This window comes from Neomonachus schauinslandi, chromosome 14 (genome assembly GCF_002201575.2).
Source record: "Neomonachus schauinslandi chromosome 14, ASM220157v2, whole genome shotgun sequence".
In the NCBI taxonomy this organism is placed as follows: domain Eukaryota; kingdom Metazoa; phylum Chordata; class Mammalia; order Carnivora; family Phocidae; genus Neomonachus; species Neomonachus schauinslandi.
Window position 1 is genome coordinate 17,312,963 of NC_058416.1, and position 24,687 is coordinate 17,337,649.

Sequence of the window (24,687 nt, forward strand, 5' to 3'; positions counted from 1 at the left end):
CATAACGCCAAGTCATAGCATCATGCCATTTTACGGATGAGGAACTAGAGACTATGATAGATTATTTACTAAGAGCACTCTGGAACAAAGTAACCTTGCCACTGTCCTACCTGATAGTAGAGAGTTCAAAGGTAATGACCCAAAATTACTGAAATACCCTTTGTTACGCTGCAACCCAAAAGGAAAATGTTCAACTTGATCACAGTATTACATACTAAATTCGTATCTGCAAATAATCATTTAAATAAGCCGTCCCTTCTATCTACCCTATATGGCCATCCCACATTTAATTCATCCTATGGAAGTCCCATAGGTTTTCCTTTCCTAACCCCCTTTCCAGTGAGTGGCAAAACAAAACAAAAACAAAAGACCCACAGAAACAAAACCCTTTTAAAGTGGTAAGAGCCTACAGGGCGGGGTAAGACTGAAAGGCTTTTAGAATGCCTAGTAGGGGAGAACAGAACTTAGGGACATGGTCAAGCAACCAAGGATCTTCTGTTTCTCACCTTAACCTGGTGCTTTTAGAATTACTTAGTCCTAATCCTCTGCTCCAGCAATGAGGGGAGGGGTGGGGGGAGAGGGAGAGGAGAGAAAGGACGCAGGGCCAATGGAGGGTTCTGCTGGCAGAGAGAAGGAAGACCAGTCTTAGAACAGAAAGTGCAGGGCGCCTGGGTGGCTCAGTTGGTTAAGCGACTGCCTTCGGCTCAGGTCATGATCCTGGAGTCCTGGGATCGAGTCCCGCATCGGGCTCCCTGCTCAGCAGGGAGTCTGCTTCTCCCTCTGACCCTCCCCCCTCTCATGCTCTATCTCATTCTCTCTCTCAAATAAATAAATAAAATTAAAAAAAAAAAACCAACAAAGTGCATGTTATCTCCCATCTTTTCAGAATAAATTTACATAAGAACACGACTTAAATGATATAATCAAATTTGTTAAGAAACATGGTTGGGGCGCCTGGGTGACTCAGTCGTTAAGCGTCTGCCTTCGGCTCAGGTCGTGATCCCAGGGTCCTGGGATCGAGCCCCACATCGGGCTCCCTGCTCCGTGGGGAAGCCTGCTTCTCCCCTCCTTCTCCCCCTGCTTGTGTTCCCTCTCTCGCTATGTCTCTGTCAAATAAATAAACAAAATCTTTAAAAAAAAAAAAAAAAAAAAGAAACATGGTCAAAATTCTACATCGTTCTTCCCACAACTTTCCAAGTACACATCAACAGAGGAGTCCAGGAAGCCTCTGTTCATAAAAAAAAAACACAAAACAAAAATTCAAAGAGCATGGCTTGGTGAAAAGCGTCAGGCCATGTGCTCTACCATCAGCACTTCTGCTTGCAAGCAAGCAAACCACAATGAAGCTGCAGATGCACAAAATGAATCTGGGACTGCGGGGGTTATAAGGTCCATTTGGGGGTTTGTCTGTGACAAATCTTCCAAGAGTTACATTAAGCAGTGCATACATACGCGTGCGCACACACAATTTAATGTAATCATTTGTCAATCCCCTCTCTTAACAGGAACGTGACTTTAAAACTGTAACACTTAATGGGCCAAAATGAAAAGTGGAAACTAAGATGGGTGATTTGTTGAAGTGGAGAAGCTTCCAGAATGGAGAAGATGACCAAGCAAAAATGATGAGCCAGATGAACTTTGAGTTTCCATTCTTTCTCTGATCCCAGGACATGATGCACATAGCTATGCTCAAATTTCAGGCCAGTACACATACTAAAGCCAAAAGTAGATGACTTACATTGTTCATCCTGAATCAAGGGTTGTTTCCCTCCTAATGTTGATAACTGAGAACAAGGCAAGTAAGGCTGGTCATGGCCTCCTCTGTTAGACTTTTGTGGCATGAAACAAAAGCAACTCGCCAGACAACTTTCTGAGGATCTTCTCTATCAGCAATCTGGGCTGAACCAACCACACGTATACATGTTCAATAAAGCATCAAGCACATGACTTTTTTTAACTCTCCCATGTGTAATCTGGATTTTGTACTACTGTGAAAACAAATGCTAGAAAATCTAACTCCCCTGCGAAACCTCCCCCCTCTTGATAAGAGAAATCTTATACATGCATGACAGGCACTTCATAGCTCGGAACTAACCACCCCATAGTGAATATGTGTGCACAGCAGACGGGGTTACTGTAGATAGGAAATCATTAACCGAGTACAGTGAGATCACTCTCCGTAATCCAAAGGCTAAAAATCAACCAGGAAAAACAAAAGCATCACTGCCCTCAACATCAAGAGAGAATGCATTTTATGCTTCAGGCATTTCAATGAGCTGTTCAGCCACAGTGCATTAAGCAGGGAAGGTTTTTAATCCGCGGAATCCCAGCATTATATAATGGTAACAGCAAGTCCTATCTAGCCGTACCTGCCTCCGAACCAAGGCAGGAACCTCAGAGAACAGAATAAGGGTGCCCAATGGAAGAAGGAAACAGAATACGCCTTAGGTTGCATTTTGTTGTTTATATTATGGAATTTACATTTTTTGGACTTGAAACTTCCAGTTGCCTAGATGCTTGTATCATGTACTCAGAGGCAGCTGGACATAAATATTCCCACCCGCCCCCATTAAAACCGTTTCAGAGATTGGGTTCTTTCACCTTTTGAGTTTCCTAGAATAACCACAACCAGGATGTTGAGATGACTAAATGAATCATAATGGAAACTGTAGATCTTAAAACTTCACGCAGCCAAATTAATGTATTTAAAACTGAAACAGCACTGCCCAGAGCTTTCTACGACGTGTGCAATGCCCCACGTGACAGCTACTAGCCACATGTCATTACTGAGCATCTGAAAAGTGGCTAATGCCACGGAGGACCTGAATTTTAACTTTTATTTAGTTTTAACTCATCTCAACTAGCCTCACGTGGCTAGTGCTTCCTGACTGGCAGGCACAGCTCTAATCCCCAGGAAGTGGCAGAGAATGCCATACTATACGGTGTTGTCTGAGAAAAGCATAGAAGCATCAGCAGGTGTATAGAGAAAAAGGTCACCCCAGCAAAGACCCAGCTGTCTGGGCCTTACCCAGCCGGAGGGTAGACATGAATGCAGAGAGAAATGCAGATGTGCTCTTGTCAATCAACAAGGAGGCAGGACGGGGCCGGACAGGAAGCACCCAAAGGTGCCAGGGCGGAGGTGAGCAAGATGGCAGAATGAGTGCTCTGCGGGCTGACGGTCCTGAGAGGGGCGACAGAGCCCCACAAGGAAATAAGCCTATTGCAGGGGTTGGGGAAGGGCTATGCGGAAGCCTCCAGGCTTCAGACGGAGGTCTGGTGTCGCACCCAGGTGACATCCTCAGGCACTCTCAAAAGTGACGGGGGGGGGGGGCGCCTGGGTGGCTCAGTTGGTTAAGCGACTGCCTTCAGCTCAGGTCATGATCCCAGGGTCCTGGGATCGAGTCCCGCATCGGGCTCCCTGCTCTGCGGGGAGCCTGCTTCTCCCTCTCCCACTCCCCCTGCTTGTGTTCCCTCTCTCGCTGTGTCTCTCTCTGTCAAATAAATAAATAAAATCTTAAAAAAAAAAAAAAAAGTGACAGGGGGTCACGCGAGTCATCAGAGGAGGAAGAGACACAGTTTCAAGCTTGCAAGGGGAAGGCTAAGAAGGTGGACCATGGGAAGCACAGAATCTGTTCTCTGAAGGGTACTTTCTGTGAAGTGAAGCACAAAAAGCGGGAATGGCAGGAGAGGGACACAGAATTTTTAAGGAAATTTTGAGAGAAATGTTATAAGGCCTATTTTCATGCCATTTGGAATGATCCAGTAAAAAGCGAGAACTGACTGCAGGAGAGACATCCTCGAGGAGGTGAGAGGTGATTCCTTGGGGGAAAAGGGTGGCCGTGGACAAGAACAGGCTGGTGCTTCTGCGGTTTTGGGTGACGAGGCAGAGGCAAGAAGTAGTCTGATGAATGGCCTCTTATTCTCAATGAAACCAAAAGCAAAGTCATCGGCTAAGAGAAGGGGGAAGCAGGCGTGAGAGAACTGAGGAGAGATCAGAGGGGGTGAAATTATTCAAACAGTGTACGAAGACGCCGGACAGACGCCCATCCTGAGGCAGGCGGTCCCAAGTGTGACAGGAGTCCTGCCAGCACCATTTTGGAACAGTTGGGAAAACGAGCCTAACCACTGTGGAGACTCTACCCGGGGCTGGTGGGGGTCTCCTCGGGAAGTGCAATGGGGTAAGAGGACCAAGGTGGCTTGGGTGACTAGAGCAGGAAACCACAAAGTCCAGGCCGTGGACAGAAATCACCTAAAGGTGGGTGGCAGGTGGTGGGGTCCACAGTTCTGCAGAACGCTCAGTGGTAGAGTGACAGACTGACGTAGAAGCTTGGGAGCATAAGACTGAGGTGCTTTGTATCATGATTCTGATCCTGATCAGGACAAGATGTAAAGAGGGCTGCTAAAATGAGATGGGGACAGGCCACTGGAGCCAAGGAGGTCAAGAACGGAGGCCAGGATGCTGGGGGGTGGGGGGGAAGGGGCGTCATCAACGTGCGCACTGATGTTTCCCAGACGGTGAGGGGGGCTGAGGCAGGGAGGAGGTCATCCGTGAATGAGGGCCGGGGCCCAGGAGGCAAGGAGAGAACCAGGTGAACAAAGCGGTGCCACAGCTGGTGACAGAAGTCCCAATGGGACTTTAAGGTTTAAGAGGGGGAAAGATGGGTTGTTGGAAAGAGCAATAGGGAAAAATTATTCCTTGAGGAGACTTTAAGGGAAGCAGTGTCCTCTGGGGACCACCAGCCAGGTTTTTGTCACAGCGAAGAGGTTAGCCAGTGGGAACGGTCACTGTTAACAGGTGGCGCTACTTTACAACTGGTCTGGTGGCGGACGGTACACCTAACTCCCAGGTACCTAAGCAGGCCTCATCTGAGAAGCTACCACAAGCTTCGAGGCTCTCACAAAGGGCAAGCTCGAAGTATAAAGGTGTCGGCATTTCCAGAGCTCACGAAAGCACATTAGCCATCGCAAAGAGCCAACCCTGTCATCAGCTGGCTGACCTGGAACCATCCCTCCCACCCCAGCCCTACAGCGGGATGGCCGCTTTAAACCAAAGTCACCCACCACCAGAGGGCGACACAGCCCAAAGACCTGAGCGACTCCCAGGCACGAATTTTAATTAAACAAAGCTCTAAGCGGGAGCCGACTCTGGCTGAAATTTCTCCCAAGTTCAAACTTCACTTAGTTCAGTTTTGAGCGTGGAACACTATAAAAACACAGAAAGGACCACGTGTATGGATAGGTCCAGAAAAAGGTCTCAAAGGCTTTATTACCAAATTAGTTAACAGTGGCTCGCCTCTGTACGGGGGAGAGATGCACAAAAACGCTCACTTTCACTTTCTCATCTATATGCTGTTGATGGAGTATTTTTCAAGAATGCGTTCACATGTTATTTGTATCACTTAAAAATACATTAAAAATCAGGTGCGCCTGGGTGGCTCAGTCAGTTGAGCCTCTGACTCTTGGTTTTTTGGCTCAGGTCATGATCTCTCGGGGTCGTGAGATCAAGCCCCGCATCGGGCTCCGTGCTCAGCTGGGAGTCTGCTGGAGATTCTCCCCCTCTCCCTCTCAAACAAATAAAATCTTCTTTAAAAATTTAAAGTAAAAAACATTAAAAATTAGAAAATAACAATTATAGACAGAAAACTTACTATGGGAAGCAAACTTTAAGAAGAACCAAAATAAGAGCAGCCACAACCCAGTAGCCCTCAGACACCATCAAAAATCTATCTCATCTAATTCTATGTTTTGTCCCAGAAGAAAACCGTGCCCCCCAAGGGATTAAGAAATCCGTTCAAAGAACAGGGGCAAAATTAAAATAACATCCAAGTTTCATCCAGGATCCTAATATGTGGGAATCCTGTTTCATCCTCTGTGAAAACACTGAAACACTGTTCAATGTTCAGTCACCAACTCTCTGCTTCTTCAATGTCATTCCCGTCTCTTCTCTCCCCCGCAAGAAGGGGAGGGCGGAGTACTTAGAGATCATGTACCTGAAACGGTGTAAGTCTGCCTTCCGTTAAATTTAATTTTAACAAATAGTGGTTGATACTTTCATCTCTTGGTGGAAAACATGGTGATCACTCGATGAGAGAACATAAACACTAGAGACCTATCTAGTCCTCGGGCCCCTGGGGGGCACCATCAGCTGAGTGTCCAACTCTTGGTTTCGGCTCACGGTCATGAGATCGAGCCCCACCTTAGGCTCCACACTCAGCACAGAGTCCGCTTGAGCTTCACGCTGCCTCTCCCTCTGCTCCTCCCTCCCCAGCCCCCCACTCCCTGGGCGGGGGCTCTCTCTCAAATAAATAAATCTTTAAAAAAAATTTTATAGTCCTCATCTTCAAACCACCCGCCGTTTATTAAAACAGCACAAGCGGGATATGGTAATGACCACTCAAGTATAAAGGGATTGCCCAGGGGATGCTGCACTAAGGACTATTTCCCTGAATTTGAAGGTAGGAAAGGCCATGTTTAAGGAGCATCTGCTGAGCACTCACTCTGGGCTAGGCACATGCTAAGAGCTAGTTTATGCTGTTACGAGTTCTGTCCTCAAAAATCCAATGTGGTAACTATAACGAACTTCCTTAAAGAGGGAGGGAGACCACAGCCAGCCAATGAGTAGCAGAGTCGAGGATTCAAACCCAGGTCTGCCTAATCCACCCCTTCTCCGGTCTTCGCCTCTGGCAAGCAGATTGGAGGGCACCCTCTTTACTTCCCCTGATATGCACTCCATTTCCTCCCCAGCCCCTGTGCCCTTGGCTTTCACAAGACTGACACTTTTATGTGGATCGTCCAATGTGGCCAATGTCAGTGCAGGCAGAAAAAGGGCTCATGGGCTCAGATCCTGAAGACTGCAGATGAGGGAGGGATTCAGACACAGGCAAGGGTCAGACGTGAGCAAGAAGAATATTTCTTCCTCAAAGGATCAGCAGAGATCTTAAAAGATCAGCAATCCTCTTAAAGGAGGATGAAGAGTAGACAGGAATAGACCTTGGCTCTCAACTGTGGCTTCTTGGAATCACCTGTGCAGCTTCTAAACACAACCCACCGAAGCCCAGCCTGCCTGCCCCTGGCCAGTGACATCAGGACCTCTGGGCATGAGCCTCAGGGCCTCAATAAAGTTTTAAACCTCCCTCAGGTGACTCTAATGTGCAGCAGGAATTAAGAACCACTGTGCCAACCCAACAGCTAAGAGGACTGAAATCAGGCAGTAACGAAAGGCAGGTGGGCAGGATTGTAAAGTCTCAGAACTAGTCCGGCCAAAGTTAGTACAGACGTGTGATAAAGCCACACAACTTAGCTTGGTGACATTCACCAGCAATTTCCCGGAGCTAGGAGCAGAAAGAACACAACAAGGTAACCCAGGACAGCAGGTCAGTGGGTCAAAATTAAATGGAGGGAGTGCAAAGGCACCGTGGCAGCCCCTGATGAAGGAGTCCAGGCTGAATATGGAAGTGAGGCCCAAATACAACTGACAGAATCCAGGGGGCAGCCAGGCTGGGGGCAGGCAGGGATGTCAGCATGGCCTAGGCACCTTTCCAACATATGGACATCCATATGAGGGTCACACCTTCCCTCTACACCCCCAATTATTCTGGTAGTTGGGAACATCTCCCAGGTGTTTCTGATAGCCCTGTCCCACCGAGACCATGGAGACAGAAGGACAAGAGAAAGGTGGAGCACGGTGGAGGTAAGGCCAGGGAGGGAAAACTGTGGAACTGAAGAACCTCCAAAGGCATCAAGGGCTTGGATTAAGGAGAAGCACCTTTGAACTTAGTTCAGTGAGAACAAGGCCAGGGGATCAGAAGCCCATCCACAGGCATATCAAAGGCCCTGACAAAGATGCAGGGGAAGCCGCGGGACGGGGTGTGCACATGTAAAGTGAGGAAGGGACACAGAGTTGTGGCCCTGGGGCAGGCGTAGCACTGGTGTGAGGTGAGGTCAGGATCTCCAGGAGAGACCCTGGCTGGGGGTGGGGCCAAAGGTGATCTGGAATCGGCACCGGAAGACGAGAAACATGTCGGCAGGAAGAGGAGCCTTCATGGGAGCGAGGGAGCGGGGGAGCAATGTCCTAACAGTTATTTTAGGCGGAAGAAGCAGTAGCTTCCCCAGCTGGAAAATTAGGAAATCGGGCTTCTCCTCGGCCCTAGTGGGCTACGGCTCCATAAGTATTTCAAGGAAATTCTGAAAGATTTGGTGAAGAGATTATTTGACCAAAACGACAACAAAACACAACTGAAAAAGGAATTCAAGTTCAAGAGCAGTGAACATGCCTAAAAAAGGGCAGAGCAGTTCTGAGAAGTCTTTTTTTCATCAAAGGGAGGGAAGATTTAAAATTACTCTGTCCTGGGGCGCCTGGGTGGCTCAGTTGGTTAAGCGACTGCCTTCGGCTCAGGTCATGATCCTGGAGTCCCGGGATCGAGTCCCGCATTGGGCTCCCTGCTCGGCAGGGAGTCTGCTTCTCCCTCTGACCCTCCTCCCTCTCGTGCTCTCTGTCTCTCATTGTCTCTCTCGCAAATAAATAAAATCTTAAAAAAAAAAAAAAAAATTAAAATTACTCTGTCCTAAGAAAAACACGTTCTGCCTATACACAAACTATTGTTTTAACACATTGATGAAGCAGCCCTTCCAGTGAAACCAGTAAAGGAGATGAAAAAAAAAAATATGAAAAGCCAAGTTTGCTTCAGCATTTCATTGACCCACAGATGTCTGAGACAGCCCACCTTCGGCCAAAAGATGCATCCCACACACGTCGGGCACGAGGGAAGCATTGATAGACACATGCAGGTAATGTAAGTGCATCGTGCAGAACATACACCGTGTGTTTTGCTTGGTAACAACAAGTTCCATGAACACATCTGTGTGTTCACTAACAGAACAGACGTGAACTTAGAAGGCATATTAAGTTTTAGGTTTCCTGGCTCGTTTTTGACAATCGGGGAACATTTCATAAATGAGAAGTGAACTAGTTAACGATATGGCAGGACACCAAGGGCTGAGGGGTTGTGCGGACTCAAGCATCGGGGTGTGTCCTTTCTACCAGAATGTCATTCACAGTAACTAAGTTTGGAGCCGCTGTGGAAGAAAGAGAGAAAGACAGACAATGAGAAAAACACCTGATTGTAGTAGGGGAGGCAGCCATTACCCAGAGGTGGAGAGAGAAAAGGCTTCTACTGAGAGCACTCACGAAGAAGGGAGGCAACATTCTGGGTGTGTCATAGGCAGAGGGATTGGGGTAACCAGAACCAGAGCCATGTCTTTATCCACCATCGGAGGGAAACATTCAATGGTAACTGTCCACAGTGATTTTTCACACTTACAGACCTGGTCTCCTAAGCATTTAATTTTACCCTTTCCACTACGATAGGATTCCCCCATCAAGAGTGAAAAATGGCTGATACCATCCCTGTAAATACAGATTAAAGTAGAGGAGCAAACAAGGCTGACATCCAAACTCCGAAACATACTTAAATCAAATTTGGAAACAAAAAATAAATTGATTGCATATTATCTTCAACATAAATCATTCTAGTTGGTAATAAGGATAGGCTGTTTTTCCTGCTCAAAGGCCTACATAAATTCCTATATCCTCTATAATACATGTGCTCATTTCAATTAGCCTCTGGAACCATGACCTTAATGTATCTGGAGAAAGTTCTCAGATGGAAGAGGTAGTTCTACAAATGCTTTGGACTAGGAAAATCTAAGTTTTTTCATTCTTAGCTCATCCCTCAAATATTTACTAAGCCCCTGAAACTCCCTTCTAGATGGAGGGAACACCAACCAGCATACTCCTGCTTTACCTCTGCTCACTCCACCCAAAGGCAAGAAACGCCCTGAGTGTGGATAAGGAACCAGGCTAAACCCCTGCCTCTGGTTCCGTCTTATCCACTAGATAGAGATCTTCCCTCTGCTTGGTATGGCAACCTAATGATGGTGCCTGACCAGAGTGGGAATGAGGGGGTGTCAAGTCTGCCCAATTCCGCATTACCAAGTCCACCGGCCTGGCCACAAAAGCCACATTCTACTGTGTCAAGCTTTAGCCCTAGTGAAGATGAACTATAAACTCTCCTGTTAGTGTCAGAGGATGGGGTGTATTTGGTGGACCCTCTTGAACTGACGTACAGGGCCAAGGAGTTAGGAGGCCAGGGGGTGGCTCCAAATTTGGGATGCAAAGGCCTATCTGGAGAGGCTGTTTTTTTACATTTTTATTTTTTTAAAGATTTTGAGAGTGAGAGAGAGCAGGAGCACAAGTGGGGGCAAGGGGCAGAGGGAGAAGCAGGTTCCCCACTGAGCAGGGAGCCCGACACAGGGATCTGGATCCCATGACCCTGGGATCGTGACCTGAGCAGCAGGCAGACACTTAACCCACCTAACCGACTGAGCCACCCAGGCGCCCGTGGAGAGGCTATTTTAAAATGCAAATTCCCAAGACCTGGGCCCATGAATTCGGATGAAGCCGGCCTGGGAGGGCTGAGGCATCTGCACCTCAGACAACCACAGCTAACCCAAAACCACACTTGGAGAAAGCCTTGGGGGAAGTTCATGGCTCCTGACCTCTGGGCTTAAAAGCACAATATGTCAATTATAAATCTGAGTTTCCATTTCTGTAAGATGAAATGATTTTTACGGTCGATTCGGTGACCCACAGAAAATGCTCCCAGGACAGGAAGACGGCAGGTGAGAAATGAAAGCCTGAGCGTGCTTAAGTAACCGGACACCCCAGTTTGTCACCAGTTCAGTCTGAGTCACCCACGGCCCAAAGGGGCGCGCTGGGGAGGGGGCCAGGTCCTCACGCAAGCACGGAGGCCACTGAGTGGGGACACAGTGGCTCTGGAGAAAATTTGGCAGCGCCGGGTATGATCACGTTCCCTAAAAATCACTGGATCTAAACACCCTTCTCCTCCAACCACCCCCGATCTCCAACCACATGCACAGTTAACAAATGCACTGTTGTCTAGGGCCCGCCAAGTAAACACGCTGCCTTGATTTTTCTAACCTCTTAGCAGAGGAAAAAGAATCCCATTCCAAGGTCCGTGATGTCAAGACTGCACAAAAGGTCAAGTTAAAACTCACAAACTTTGTATTAATATCATTCACAGATGTGCTCCCGTTTATCAATGTTTGGCTTAGGTCCCAACCTCCCAACTGCATTCTGAGACATCACGTCCAGGACATACCTCCTTTCCACTTAAGGAGTGATTAAAACAGAGTAATGAAAGTGTAAGTCGTTTTGAACTTTCAAAGGTCCTAAAATCCTAATTCCTTTCTCAATTAAGGCTGTATCACAGCCCCCTCCCCCAACGCAAGCACCGGAAATTAGAATTTGATTACTTCTCAGATTACAATAAACCTTTAAACTAATCTTGGGAGGACCCCCTGGACATCCCCTGTAGTATTTTAACAGGCTGCATAAATGAGAAAAACCCAAGGTAACCCACTGTTTCCTAAACACACTAGTCTTCATGAAAAACTTCAATCTAATCAGTTCATGAATACTATTTCCCCTAAGACTGCTTTTAAAAACCTCTATCACTTTAACTACAAAGGAATTCTGGTAAAGGATTATATGTATTCCCAGAAGGTAATTCCACTCCATGATTTTAAAGCACCTACTGTGTGCTCAAGAGGGAAAACAAATCTAAGGTCAATACCAGTAGGAATCAATGAGCCAATTTCCTAGTACCAGAATGTGTACGATTAAATCTACCACTGTGGGAGACAGAACAATGGCCCCCAACGTTGGCTATGTCCTAATCCCTAGAACCCATGACTATCTTAAAGGGAAAAGTGGGATTAAGGCTGGTAACCAACTGACCTTAAATCAGGGACATTACTGTGGATTATTCAGATGGGCACAATGTAATCATGAGGGTTCTTACAAGTGGGAGAGGGACACAGAAGGAGAAACAGAGGTGCCCACAAAGGAATGGCTAGAGAGGCTACACTGGGGGCTTTGAAAGTAGAGGAAAGAAAGAGGGATGTCAGTTACCCAAGAAAGAAGCTGGAGAGGGCAAGGGGTCTTGCCCCTGGAGCCTCCAGACTTAACACAGCCCTGCAGACACCTTGATTTTGGCCCAGTGAGACTGGTGTTGGGACTTCTAACCGACAGAACTGTAAGACAGTAGGTTTGGGTTGTATTAAGCCACTAAGCTTGTGATGATCTACATCAGCCATAGGAAACCTACCTCTGATGCGACAGAAGGTCCACTGCTCCTTTCTGAGTACCAGAATGACTTCTAATCTACGTTAAGTGCTTACAAAAATACCGCATTTTCAAAACCAAAAGATAAAGGCCTTAAAAAATAAATCTCCCAATCGATTCTAACAGGAAGAAAAAAAAAACCTTTAACCACGAACTACTGCCCAGCAGCAAAACTGTCACTAGAACTAACCACAAAAATAACAAATTTGCCCAAGTGTCAGAAGCTTGCGAAAACACATTTTCTAATTTGGTTGAAGAATTTTAATCACGGAAGGGTCACTCAAATATTTATTTAAGAGAAAAGCATAGCCCTGGAAGCTCAGAGAGGACTTCTGCTGAGCCTTCACTAGCAGCCTTGCAACAAGGACAAACATTACGGAGACGGCTCCCTGTGACAGAGATGAGCAGATGGGAACCTGCCACGAGTAGGAGTGTGGGCGCCCTCACGGAGAGTGAAGAAGAAAACAAGGGTGCTGGAGCCCCGACTTACAGTCCCAACTCCGATGCCTCCAGTGGGGTTCCTGGGCAGGTGGATCCCCGACACTATCTCCCTGCACGCATTCTTGCCACCATCTCACCCCCAAATTGCAATGCATTTGACACACAGCAACCAAAGTGAATTTTTTATTTTTAAGATTTTATTTATTTATTTATTTGTCAGAGGGGGAGAGAGAGAGAGCACAAGCAGGGGGGAGCGGCAGGCAGAGGGAGAGTCAGGCTCTCCGCTGAGCAACGAGCCTGACACGGGACCCGATCCCAGGACCCTGGGATCATGACCTGAGCTGAAGGCAGATGCTTAACCAACTGAGCCACGCCGGCATCCCCCAAAGTGAATTTTTTTAATTGGATGATGCCGTTCCCCTGCTTTTTTAAAACCCTTCAATGATATCTCATTGCATCTTGAATAATATTAGCACATCCACAAAGAGCCCTGCCTGATCTGGCCTTGGTCTCAGGCCTCCTCTCTTCCCCTTCCCCACCCTCCAACCACCCTGATGTCACCGTACTTCCTCTAAACTGCCAGAGCTTCCCTGCCTCCCACAGTCACAGCGCCCCTCCCCTTTCCCTGGGTCTCAGATGAAATGTCACTTCCTCATAGAGGTCTTTCCTGGCACATTCCCCACCAAAAAGAAAGTAAAACTCAACTTGGGAGTCCCTGTCACTCTCCTACAGAGGACGACCCCTTGCTTTCACGGCCCTTTTACGATTTGTCACGACTTTATCCCTGAAAGGTCTGTCCCCAGCTAGACCTGACCCTCCATGAAGGCACGGACCCTGCTCAACGCCAATGGCAGACTAGTCATTCAAATGGTCTGTTCACTTAGCACATGAACTCCAGGGGATCCCCATTTTTAGAATCATGCCCATTTTTAAGAAACCATGTGATTTTACAACATGAATAGTCCAACAGGTACTGAAAATGCATCGGACTTTGCCCACCATACACTGAAGTAGGCTCAAGAATGAAGACAAACAGGAAACACCACCAAAGCTCCTCACTTAAGTGACGGGAGGTGATCTTCATGCTCACACAGGCCTAATTCTCATTTCAGTTTAAGCTTGAAAGTTTCTCAACCAGAAGCCATTGGGCTGGCCAGTGGGTTAAGCCGAAGAACCCAACAATGAACAAAGTATCACATTTTAAACTGAGACTGTAGGTCTGTAGATGGAAGGTTAAGCATGTCCCTACAAAACATACACAATGACACCACTAATAAGGAAACACAAAATCACAAAAGCATGAACTACCAATGAAAGTGTGTGTGACGCCAGGAAGGCCAAACCATGGCATCTAAGTTTCATGTTAAATGATGTAAAAGAACACGTGACACCCACCAGGATGGCTCTAATCAAAGACAGACAATACCAAGGGCTGGTGAGAACGTGCAGAATCAGAACGCTCAACCCCCGCCAGTGGGAATGTAAAATGGTGTAAAACGGCCGAGCAGCTCTTCACACAGTTAAATGTAGAGTCAGCATAAGACCCAGCAATTCCGCTCCTAGGTAAAAGCCCAAGAGAAATGAAAACATGTTCACAGAATAACGTGTACGAGACTATCCAAGAACACACATGGATGTTCACAGCAGCATCGTTCATGACAGTCAAAGTGGAAACAACCCAAATGTCCACCAACTGATGAAATGGATACTCAAGGCTCTAGAAGGGTCAGCACTGTTTCCATCTTTAGAAACCATATGGTTTTACAGTACACTGTATTCCATACCATGGAATATTCTTTGACAGAGAAAGGAAGGAAATATTGATCCAAGCTACAACACAGATGAACCCTGAAAACATTCTGCCAAGTGAAAGATGCCGGTCACAAAGGACCATACACTGTATGACTCAATGTGTATGAAAGGTCCAGAGGAGGAAATCTGTACAAAGTAGATTAGAGGTTGCCTGTGGCTGGGGAGGGACTGTATGGAAGGACTGGGGAGTGGGGTTTCTTTTGGAGGTAATGGAAATGTTGTAGAATTATGGTGACACGAATTCACCTAATTTCACCAATCTGTGAATCTACTTAAAGCCACAGAACTGAAAACCTTCAATGGGTGAATTGTACGGCATGTAAATTATGGCTCCATAAAGCTGTTTTTGAAAAAGAGCATGTGAGTTCCTGACAATTCATTTAAAAATACAGGTGAAAGTATAATGGTGACAAAGAAATGCTTTTGGTCACAGCTGTACTGATCCATCTGTGTGTGCGTTCACACACACACACACACACACACACACACACACAGGCACTCATTTATAGTCTAGAAAAGGAGAATCAGCAAATTTCAGCCTCTCGTAAAACAACCTGAGTCAGGAGGGGCTAGGTGGGGGTAGAAAACCACCACTGACGTCTCACATCTTAGAAACCTAAAGCAAAGGTTTCTTCCCCAGCGCAGAGCCATCCCATGTCGACCTGAGTCTGCTCTGTGCAGGCACTGACCTTGCTCGGGGACCCAGCCCCCCCACACAGCTGAGCTGCCCTGTGGAACATACCCAAGAGCGCCCCAGTGAGTCTTGTCTTGGCTCAAAATCAATAGGAATCTCATCTGTTCACTTTCTAACTCATCTCTAGGTGGTCACATCATCATGTGTGAGCCCACTGGAACAGGGAGACGAAACTGCACCATCTATCCTGAAGAAGAAAGGTCCAACGTTTGTGAGTGATCGTAACAACCACCACAGACACCAATATCAAGCTCTACTCCTCAGAGCCAAGTCTCTGAAGAGAGAGGCAGTGGCATTCACTGTCCCTTCTTATGCAGATGGTTCCAGACCCAGAGGAGCGCCAGCTACTTAAGAAAAAGGAAAACATGTGCTGCCCCGACAGCTCCAATTCAACCAATCTAAGATCCCAGGATCTGCTCATGTCCCACACACACCAGGCGTGTGTATGAATGGCACCGTTACCCACCAGACACCCAAGCTAGAAACCCACAGTCATCCCCACCCCACCCACATTCATTCTGACTGCAACAACGCCAACAATTCTGGAATCTGTCCTCTCCTCCAGGCTCCAACACCTGACACCCAAGTTCAAGATCTCCGTTTCATCTGGATCGTCGAGAAATCTCTCCAAAACTCTTCCTGGGTCTCCACCCTCCCTCCTCTCCAAATCCTCCTCCATGCCACCATCGGGTGAGTCTTCCTCAATTGTAAATATCGTCATGTCACTTCCCACCTGAAAATTCCTCGGCGGCTCCCCGCTGCCTGGGAGGTCTGTCCCCCTTTCAGGTCTTGTCTTCCTCCACTCATCCCCCCTGTGTCATACTCATCCCTGCACGACTGTTTCCTAACCATGCCGTGTACCCTCCAGACTCCTGCACTTGCCATTATTCCAGTCTGAAATACATTTTCCACTCCTCTGGGTGATGAATCTCTCCCAGAAATTCAAATTTCAATGCCAGTGCTTGCTCCCCTGTGAAACCTCCTGCAAAACCCTCTCTCCTAGAAAGCCACCCTCTTCAACACCGACATGGCAGCGCGAGCACGCCTCTCGGCAACACTCGGCATACCCTCCTGGTCTTGCCCACCTGGCCCAGAAGCTCAAGGAGGGCAGGAGCTTTGCCTTTTTCTAATCCCTAGCACTCAACCACTGGCTGGTGCTCAGACTTTTTTGTTGTTGTTGAATGAATGAATTAACCCAAAATTCATTGCTATTTATTTTCCTCTATTAGAAAGTTTTTAAAAGACCCCGAATTTATCTAGTCATATCCTCCTCCAGTGTCATTATATTGAGTGCTCACCATGGGAAAGACACAGTGACAGAACCTTCACATGCATTACTGTATGCACGCTCTCCATCAACTCAATGGGATATGTATATGTATAATTATCCACTTTCCACAGCTGAGAAAATTGAACCTCTGCCAATTTATGTCATATGATAAATCTGACAAAGCTAGTACAAGTGACAAAGCGAGGATGAAAACCCAGTCTCAGCTCTAAATCTAATCTCGACTACTCCACAATTTGCTGATTAAAATAACATTTGTTAATAAAATTAAGGCATATTTAAGAAATTTAATTTTAGAAGATTTACATAATCTGTTTCTCTACAACCACAGACCGAAACAGTTTTAGAGTCAGAAGCTACAAGCCACCTGAGGCAATCTACCACGAGACCCAGATTCTCTCTCCCCCAACGAGAACCACACTATGGCCCTAGACGTTACATGCTCCATTAAGTACTTTGCTCAATAAAGGACTCCAATGCCTAGCAAAACGAAATACAGATTTCTCAGGCTCACATTCCCACCCAGTCAGCCACCCAGTGCCTCCTCCCATTCACCCAGCTCTCTCCAAATCAGGGTGCCCGCAGATCCCACAACAGCTCTGCTCATTCCAGATCGCTGTGTTCTGGGGATGCTCTTCCCACCACACAAAGTCCGCTCCTCTTTGTCCTTGGAAAACCACGTCTGAAATCAAAAACTCAAAAATCACCTAGACCAACCATCTGCTCCCTCTGTTCCAAAAGTCCTGACTCTGCCTTCTCTCCAATTCCTGATAACAGGTATTCAATCCATCTGGTTTTACTACTAATCATTTCCTGCTATAGGCTGAATTGTGTTTCTCGAAAATTCGCATGTTGAAGTCCTTAACCCCCCGCATCCCAGAACATGAATGCACTGGGACATAGGCTCTTTAATAAAAAGGTGATTATGTTAAAATGAAGTCATTAGGGTGGGTCCTAATCCAACATGACTGGTGTCCTTAGATGAGGAGGACATTTGGACACAGGTACACAGGAAAAAGATCATGTAAGCACATAGGGAGAAGACAGCATCTACAAGCCAATGAAACAGGCCTAAGAAGAAATCAACCCTGCTGACACCTTTAACTTTTAACCTCAGAACTGTGACAATTAAATGTCACTTGTTTAAGCCCCCAGGCTGTGATCCTTTACCATGGCAGCCGGAGTGGACTAACACATTTCCTAATCTTCTCCTGCCACGTCAGTGAAGAAGCCCGGAGTGAAGGGTTTGGGGACAAGCTCAGACCCTGCCTCAGCCCCCTTCCAGCAGTGAGACTTCTGCCACATGGTTGAGACATGCAATGCAGAATAAGTGGGACACCACCTACTCCGCATGATCGTTTTGAGGATTAAATGCGATCAGGAATTGTAATGCCCTTTAGTTCTAGGACAATTTTGTTTAAAAAAAACTTACCACCTGGGGCGTCTGGGTGGCTCAGTCAGTTGCGCATCCAACTCTCAGTTTTGGCTCAGGTCATGATCTCAGGGTCAGGCTCTGTGCTCAGCAGGGAGTCTGCTTGAGATTCTCTCCCTCCCTCTCTAAAAATAAATAATCTTAAAAAAAAAATTGCCACCTGCCAGGAATTGCTCTCAGCACTTTACATACATTAAATTATTTAATCCTCATAACAACACTCTAAGAAGTGTCCTTCATTCGCCCATTTTACAGATGATTTGTCCAAAGTCACAGCTGATTTGAGAAGCAGAAGAACAGGACCTCCAGCCAGGCAGCCCAGCTCAGCCCTGGTAACTGATGTGCCAGACTCCGCCACCCCAGAGTGCAGGGTCTGCATCTTGCTCTCCCTTACCCCCACAAGTACCTGGCACTCAAGAGACTATAAACAGTGGGAGGTTGTAACCTCCCCAAGAGCAGCAGTCTTTAGGGTTGTTTTGTTTTGTTTTTAATCTTTCCACACAGTGACAGATGCCAAGTTATCTTAAATACCTACAAATAAATTAGGCTCATAGTAGCATTTTAAAAACCTGACCTGGAGTTAGAGGCAAGACTGAGCAGTGGGTACACAAAGGAACGTCCACAACCCCAGAATAAATTCCATCCACCGTTCTGGACGCAGCCTCCCAGTCTGAAAGCTGATCTGGACAGTGTCCCGGGGGCCTCAGGCCACCTCTGCAGCAAGAATGCCTCCATACAGGAGCTGTGCCTAGCTCAGGACCACCCGATACCTGGGCTCAGGCCTCCAGGGAAAGGCAGACCCGTCCTTTTTTGCTGGACACACATCGGACAGCCAACCCAAGAACAGTTTTCCTTCTACAGGGCAAAACGGACCTCTCTCCGCTGCTAGCTGCTGTAGTCACTCCTTGCTGGGTGTTCCTGAGTTGCCTTTTTCAAGACAGTTCCTGAAATCTAAACCTTCTGGAAGGCTGGCCCTGGAAAAGGCAGAGTGTGCTTTGTAAGCACAGCCTAGGACCCCCACCGGATGATTTCTTGTGGGCTGGCTTTCCTCTTCTTTCCTTCCACAAAGCACCATGTGAAAACATGCATGCTGTAGGAGACACATCCCAGGATGCTCACTGGAAGACTGAAGGGTTTATAGGGCAACAATGCGCTGTAACAAAGATGGACAAACATTACACCGACCTACATATATGGTAAAACACGGGTACAGGTAGTCCCCAATTCCTCACAGCAGCATGAGACTACAGAAATGACCACAGAAGCTGAAACTGTGTTAAGTGCTACTAATCAACAGGGAAAGTTGCAACTGTCCCGTGACCTTAAATGTTTGTCAAAACATTGAAAACTGTCACTTATAAATGTACAGGGAGGGGCACCTGGTGGCAAAGTCGGTTAAGCGGCTGCCTCCAGCTCAGGTCATGATCCCAGGGTCCTGGGATCGAGCCCCCATCGGGCTCCCTGCTCGGACGGGGAGCCTGCTTCTCCCTCTCCCTCTATTGCTCCTCCTGCTTGTTCTCTGTCAATAAATAAAATCTTTGAAAAAATAAAAATAAAAAATAAATGTACAGGGAAAAGAGAAAAAGTCAAGCTAATATTTAAGCACAATGTCATTTAGAACATTAGAAATTGAAGTGTTTGATTTCTTTGTTAAAAAAAAATCAATAGTTTAAAAGTGCTTGCCTTCTTCTTGGCGTAACTTACAATACAAAAAAAGCATCTTTTCTCTACCTTGGCAAATTGTTCTACTCTAATTGAGGTGAAATTCAGTAATAAAAAAAAGTGAACTGTTTACATTTTTTTTAAATTCCAGTATAGTTAACATACAGTGTAATATTGGCTTCAGCTGTACAATATAGTGATTCAACAGGGTTTTTTTTGTTTTTTTGGGGGGGGTGACTCAACAATTCTATGCATTACACGGTGCTCATCACAAGTTCCCTCCTAATCCCCTTCACCTAGTTCACCCACCTTCCTCCCCTCTGGTAACCATCAGTTTGTTCTCTATAGTTAAGAGTCTGTTTCTTGGTTTGTCTTTTTCCTTTGTTTTGTTTCTTAAATTCCACAGAGTAAAAATCATATGGTATGTGTCTTTCTCTGACTTACTTCGCTTAGCATTATACTCTCTAGCTCCATCCATGTTGTTACAAATGGCAAGACTTCACTCTTTTTCACGGCTGAATAATATTCCATTGTATGTATAGTATCACTCTTCATCTACTGATGAACACTTGGGCTGCTTCCATAATCTGGCTATTAGTGCTGCTATAAACACGGTGCTGCATGAATCCCTTTGAATTGGTGTTTCTGCATTTTTGGGGGGTATACACCAAGTAGTATGATTGCTGGACTGTAAAGTAGTTCTACTTTTAACTGAGGAAGCTCCATAGTCCACTGTGGCTGCACGGGTTTGCATTCCCACCAATAGGGCAAGACGGTCTCTTTTTCTCCACATCCTCGCCAACACTTGTTTCTTGTGTTTCTGATTTTAGCCATTCTGACAGGTGTGAGGGGATACCTCATTGTGGTTTTGATTTGCATTTCCCTGATAATGAGTGCCGCTAAGCACCACTTCATATGGCTGTTGGCCATCTGTGTGTCTTCTCTGGAGAAATGTCTGTCCCTGCCTTCTGCAAGTTTTTTAATTGGATTATTCACTTTTTGGGTGTTGAGTTGTAGAAGTTCTTTATATACTTTGGATACTAACCCTTTATGAGACATGTCAAATGCAAAGATCTTCTCCCATTTAGATTACCTTTTAGTTTTGTTGGTAAGTTCCTTTGCTGTGCAGAAGCCTTTTATTTTGATTTAGTCCCAATGGTTTATTTTATTTTTTTTTACTTCCCTTGCCTCAGGACACTAGGAAAATGCTGCTATGGCCAATGTCAGAGAAATTACTACCTGTGCTCTCTTCTAGGATTTTTATGGTTTTAGGTAAAAGTGAACAATTTAAATTTAAAGTGAAGAATTCCGAGGCATTTAGCATATTCACCATGTTGTGTAACCACCACTTCTGCCTAGTTCTGAAATATTTGCAGCACCCCAAAAGGAAACTGAACCCATTAAAGCAGTTAGTCCACCTTCTCCAGCCCCTGACAACCACCGATCTGTGTTCTAGCTCTATGGATTTACCTCCTCTAGATATTTCATATAAATGGAATCATACAATACATCATCGTTTATACCTAGCTTCTTTAACTCAGCATCATGTTTCCCAGGTTCACTAACACTGTACCACATATCAGTACTTCATTCCTTTTTATGACCAAGTAATATTCCAGTTGTGTGTAGAGACCACAATTTGTTTATGCCATCATCCACTGATGGACACTCGGGTTCTCACCAGCTTTCAGCTATCGCTGAATACTGTTGCACCACAGGCCACAGTCCTTCCCCTAAGACAGAATACACATATTTTCTCTTCTGCACTCTCTATGTTGGGAAATAACTGGAGAGTTCCTTTAATGTGAAGTTTGTTGTTTTGCCAGCTTCGCGTTCTCTCGGTTATCTTTATTCTCTCCTTCACAACCATGTTCCTCGTTTACGTGGATAGTTCACCTTCCTCACTTCCCCAGGTTGCACTCTAGTCCCTCCAAAGGCTGGAACAGCAACATTCCCAGATAAGAAATTGTATACAAAGCTATTCCTGCTACAAACTCCATGTAGGTTGTGAATGTCACTTCCAGCATTTTGAACTTCTTTAATGCACTTTCACCTTTATTGACCAATTCCTTCTCAATTTTTGCTCCTTTTGTAAAACGTCATATTGGTTTACCACTGGAAGACAAGAAGGCAACCTAACTAACCACACACTTTGCGGCCTGTGCTTGAAGGGAGTGACAGGCGCAGGAGCCAATCACCAACAGACTTTGAAAGAAGGGGTGTGACTGGTTACCGATCACAATGCACAACAGTGATACATGCAGCGATTCATGGACTGACACACAAGCAGCAAAGTGTGTGTACTTTCTGCAATTACAGTGCAGTTAACACACTGGGATAATGGAAATTTGAACTGTATTGCTGGGGGACTGGTATTTTTTAAAGGGTGATAACTGAAATTCATGCATATCAGAACTTCACCAAGTGAGGACTGCCTGTATATGTGGGCATGTAAAAACATACATGTGCACACACACATGCACAACACATATTACTAACTACAGGACACAGCTTGAAGGTAAGTAGCACTGGAACAAATCAGCGACACCACTGCTCCATGGAGAAATAAATATGCAAGGCACAGTGCCTCCCTCCATTCTATTCAGCTTGTTCTGGATACACAGTCACTGAGCACCCACTGCGTGACAAGTCAGGACAGCCCTCCCCTCAAGAAGCAGCCTCTTCAACTTTTCTCACTCACTGTGTTCTTAAGACACCAAATCAGGAGCCGGTTTTGAGCATACGAACAAAGGCTGAGCAGCTTGGAGACAGGAACTGCCACGGGATCAAACCTTCAGTATTTTTCATGACTTTTTATTTTACATTTCATATTCCAAGAAGGAAAACAAAACGACGTCAAAACTGGTCCTAAGGGAGGGCCCTGTGAGAGACTTCTCGAAAATAAAAGTGCAGGATGTTTACTGTACAGAATTTTGTCCTATTTTCAGGAGCCAATTTTGTTCACTTTCCAGTTCTGATCAGGTTACAAAAATTAGTTTCAGGTGGATGAGCTGTTACACTAGTTGGATTTTTTTTTTAAAGTCTGATTTCCTAGGACCTAGGCATCTGTAAATCCCCGGGCCACAGTTCTCCAAGGGCTCGGCCCTCCCCTGGTGTGAAGACGGCCTCGAGCACAACAGGAATGCCAATCCTAAGATGGCCACAGTGACAAAGGCAAAGAAGAGGAAGGGGAGAAAGGAAACTATATTCCTGACCCTATTTCAAAATGAATTACCAGAAGCTTGAAAAAAAAAATGTTTAGGAAAAGAAAGACAAAGAAAAGGATCAAAATAGGCTTGGAGGTAGCTAAGTAGATACATTTAAAAAAAAAACCAACCAACCAACCAAGGAGCACGTCACATGGGCTCTGCAGCCAGATCGACGGTAGCAGCTTCCTAAACGGCTTAACCGTTTGCTTCTACACTAATTTAAAAGAATACCCTCATTCATTTCATCATGAATAATTCACCCACTTTCCAAGAAGCACCCAACACGATTCCATTCAACAGAAAGAAAGTCTCCCACCCTGGCTCCTCCCTTTCTCTCAGTTTACCACCAACGCTTGTGATGAAGTAACTGACAAGGGCAGAAACAAGCATCTGAAGGGGTTTAAAAAGGCATCTGTCCCAGAATGAAAATGCATGTCACAGGGAGAGAATTTCCATTTGTGAATATAGTTTCCTCTCCCATGATATCCTTCTGCCATCTACTGATGTGCGGGTATGCGAAAATCTAATTTGTAAACGGAAACTCACAGGACCTCAGAGCGATGAGCAGCGCAGTCGCTTGTTACTCAAATAACACTTGACACCGGGTAAACCGAGAATCACTGATTCGAAACCTCAGCCCTCATTACCCAAAACAAAGCACTGGCTCTTTCCATGACCAGGCACTCCAGACACCAAATGCAAATTAAACCAACAGAACAAAAACCGCATTCACAAAGCACAGATTGCAGAAGCCTTGTTCTAAGTTCAGCCATTCACAGACCCTAAGGAGTACAACGCTGGGAGAGAAACGCAGCTGGGTGGCACAGAACATGCCCAGAAGCTATGCTCCTTCTTCAACCCGAAATGTTTGAGAGCCCACTTATCCAAGTCTCCTTAATATTCATCCTCCTCTTGGTGGGCTCTATCCCACTGAAAATCAACATTTCAGCTAGAAGAATAAGATGTGCATTCCGGCTGGCATTTTTTGAAGCTCTAAACTTCCTAGATCTAAAGTCTAGGAAGTTGTTTCTTTTTTGCAACCTGATAAGAGCTTCCTCCTCCAATATCCACTTCCATCAACTCCCCTATCAGCAAGGTGGGGGGGGAAATATCCCCTTCAGGGTTTGAAGGCAAGCCAAAAAACAAGGTTTTCTTCTGGGCCTCTCCACCCCCCCCACCCCACCCCCCACAGCCATCAGGGAGAGTCTGGTTTAGAAAAGAGTCAAGCCCCAGAAGAGAGATTTGGAATATTTCAGCCAAACTGCAGGGGGCCTGGACAGAGTGGTATTCAGGACTGGAGTACCAGGCAACATTCTTAGTGTGGGAAGGGTTCCCAAGTGTGTTTTAGTCCTCCCCATAAAATCTGAGTTTAGGATAATGGGCCAATGTGGAAAGATCCTTTGGAGCCTGTTCAACAGTATCACCTTGGCCAAGTCCCTTGACCAATCAACTATCACTCGCAAGCAAGTGCCAGATAATTTACATTATACTCACTCATTACTCTGGCCTGCAGGAGAACTAGCTTTGGAAAGCTACAGTCTAACAAAAGAATCCTCAGCTTTCCAAGAAGAATTTCAGAATCAACCAGAATGCTAAGAGGCCTTAATGACTCTGCTGGACCAATAATGTGCCCCACCCCCAGCCCCCAGGTACAGACTGGGGAAAGACTCCAGCATCTATTCCCATGAACACTCAGCAGCCTGCAAGAGGGGGACCCTTCCACCCTTCCTCCCACTAGCTTGAGAACACGTCACCCCAGCAAGCTGCTCTCTTTGTCCTAGCTGCGAGAAGACCCCTAGCCACCTCAAATCCGTTTTATATCCCTTCCTTCCTAATTCCATCAACCACTCTCATTTTATTGGGCCTATACTTTCATTCTAAGCTATCTCAGATTATTTTCTATGGCAGGCAGAATATCAAGCAAGAGAAATGGACTATCACCTC

General features: G+C 46.0%; 1 protein-coding gene across 1 annotated transcript in view; it reads right to left on the minus strand.

The window, feature by feature from the left end:
- NEDD4L (NEDD4 like E3 ubiquitin protein ligase) overlaps positions 1-24,687 on the minus strand; it is a 333,752-nt gene that overhangs the window by 261,381 nt on the left and 47,684 nt on the right. The gene's annotated exons all lie outside the window — the stretch shown is intronic.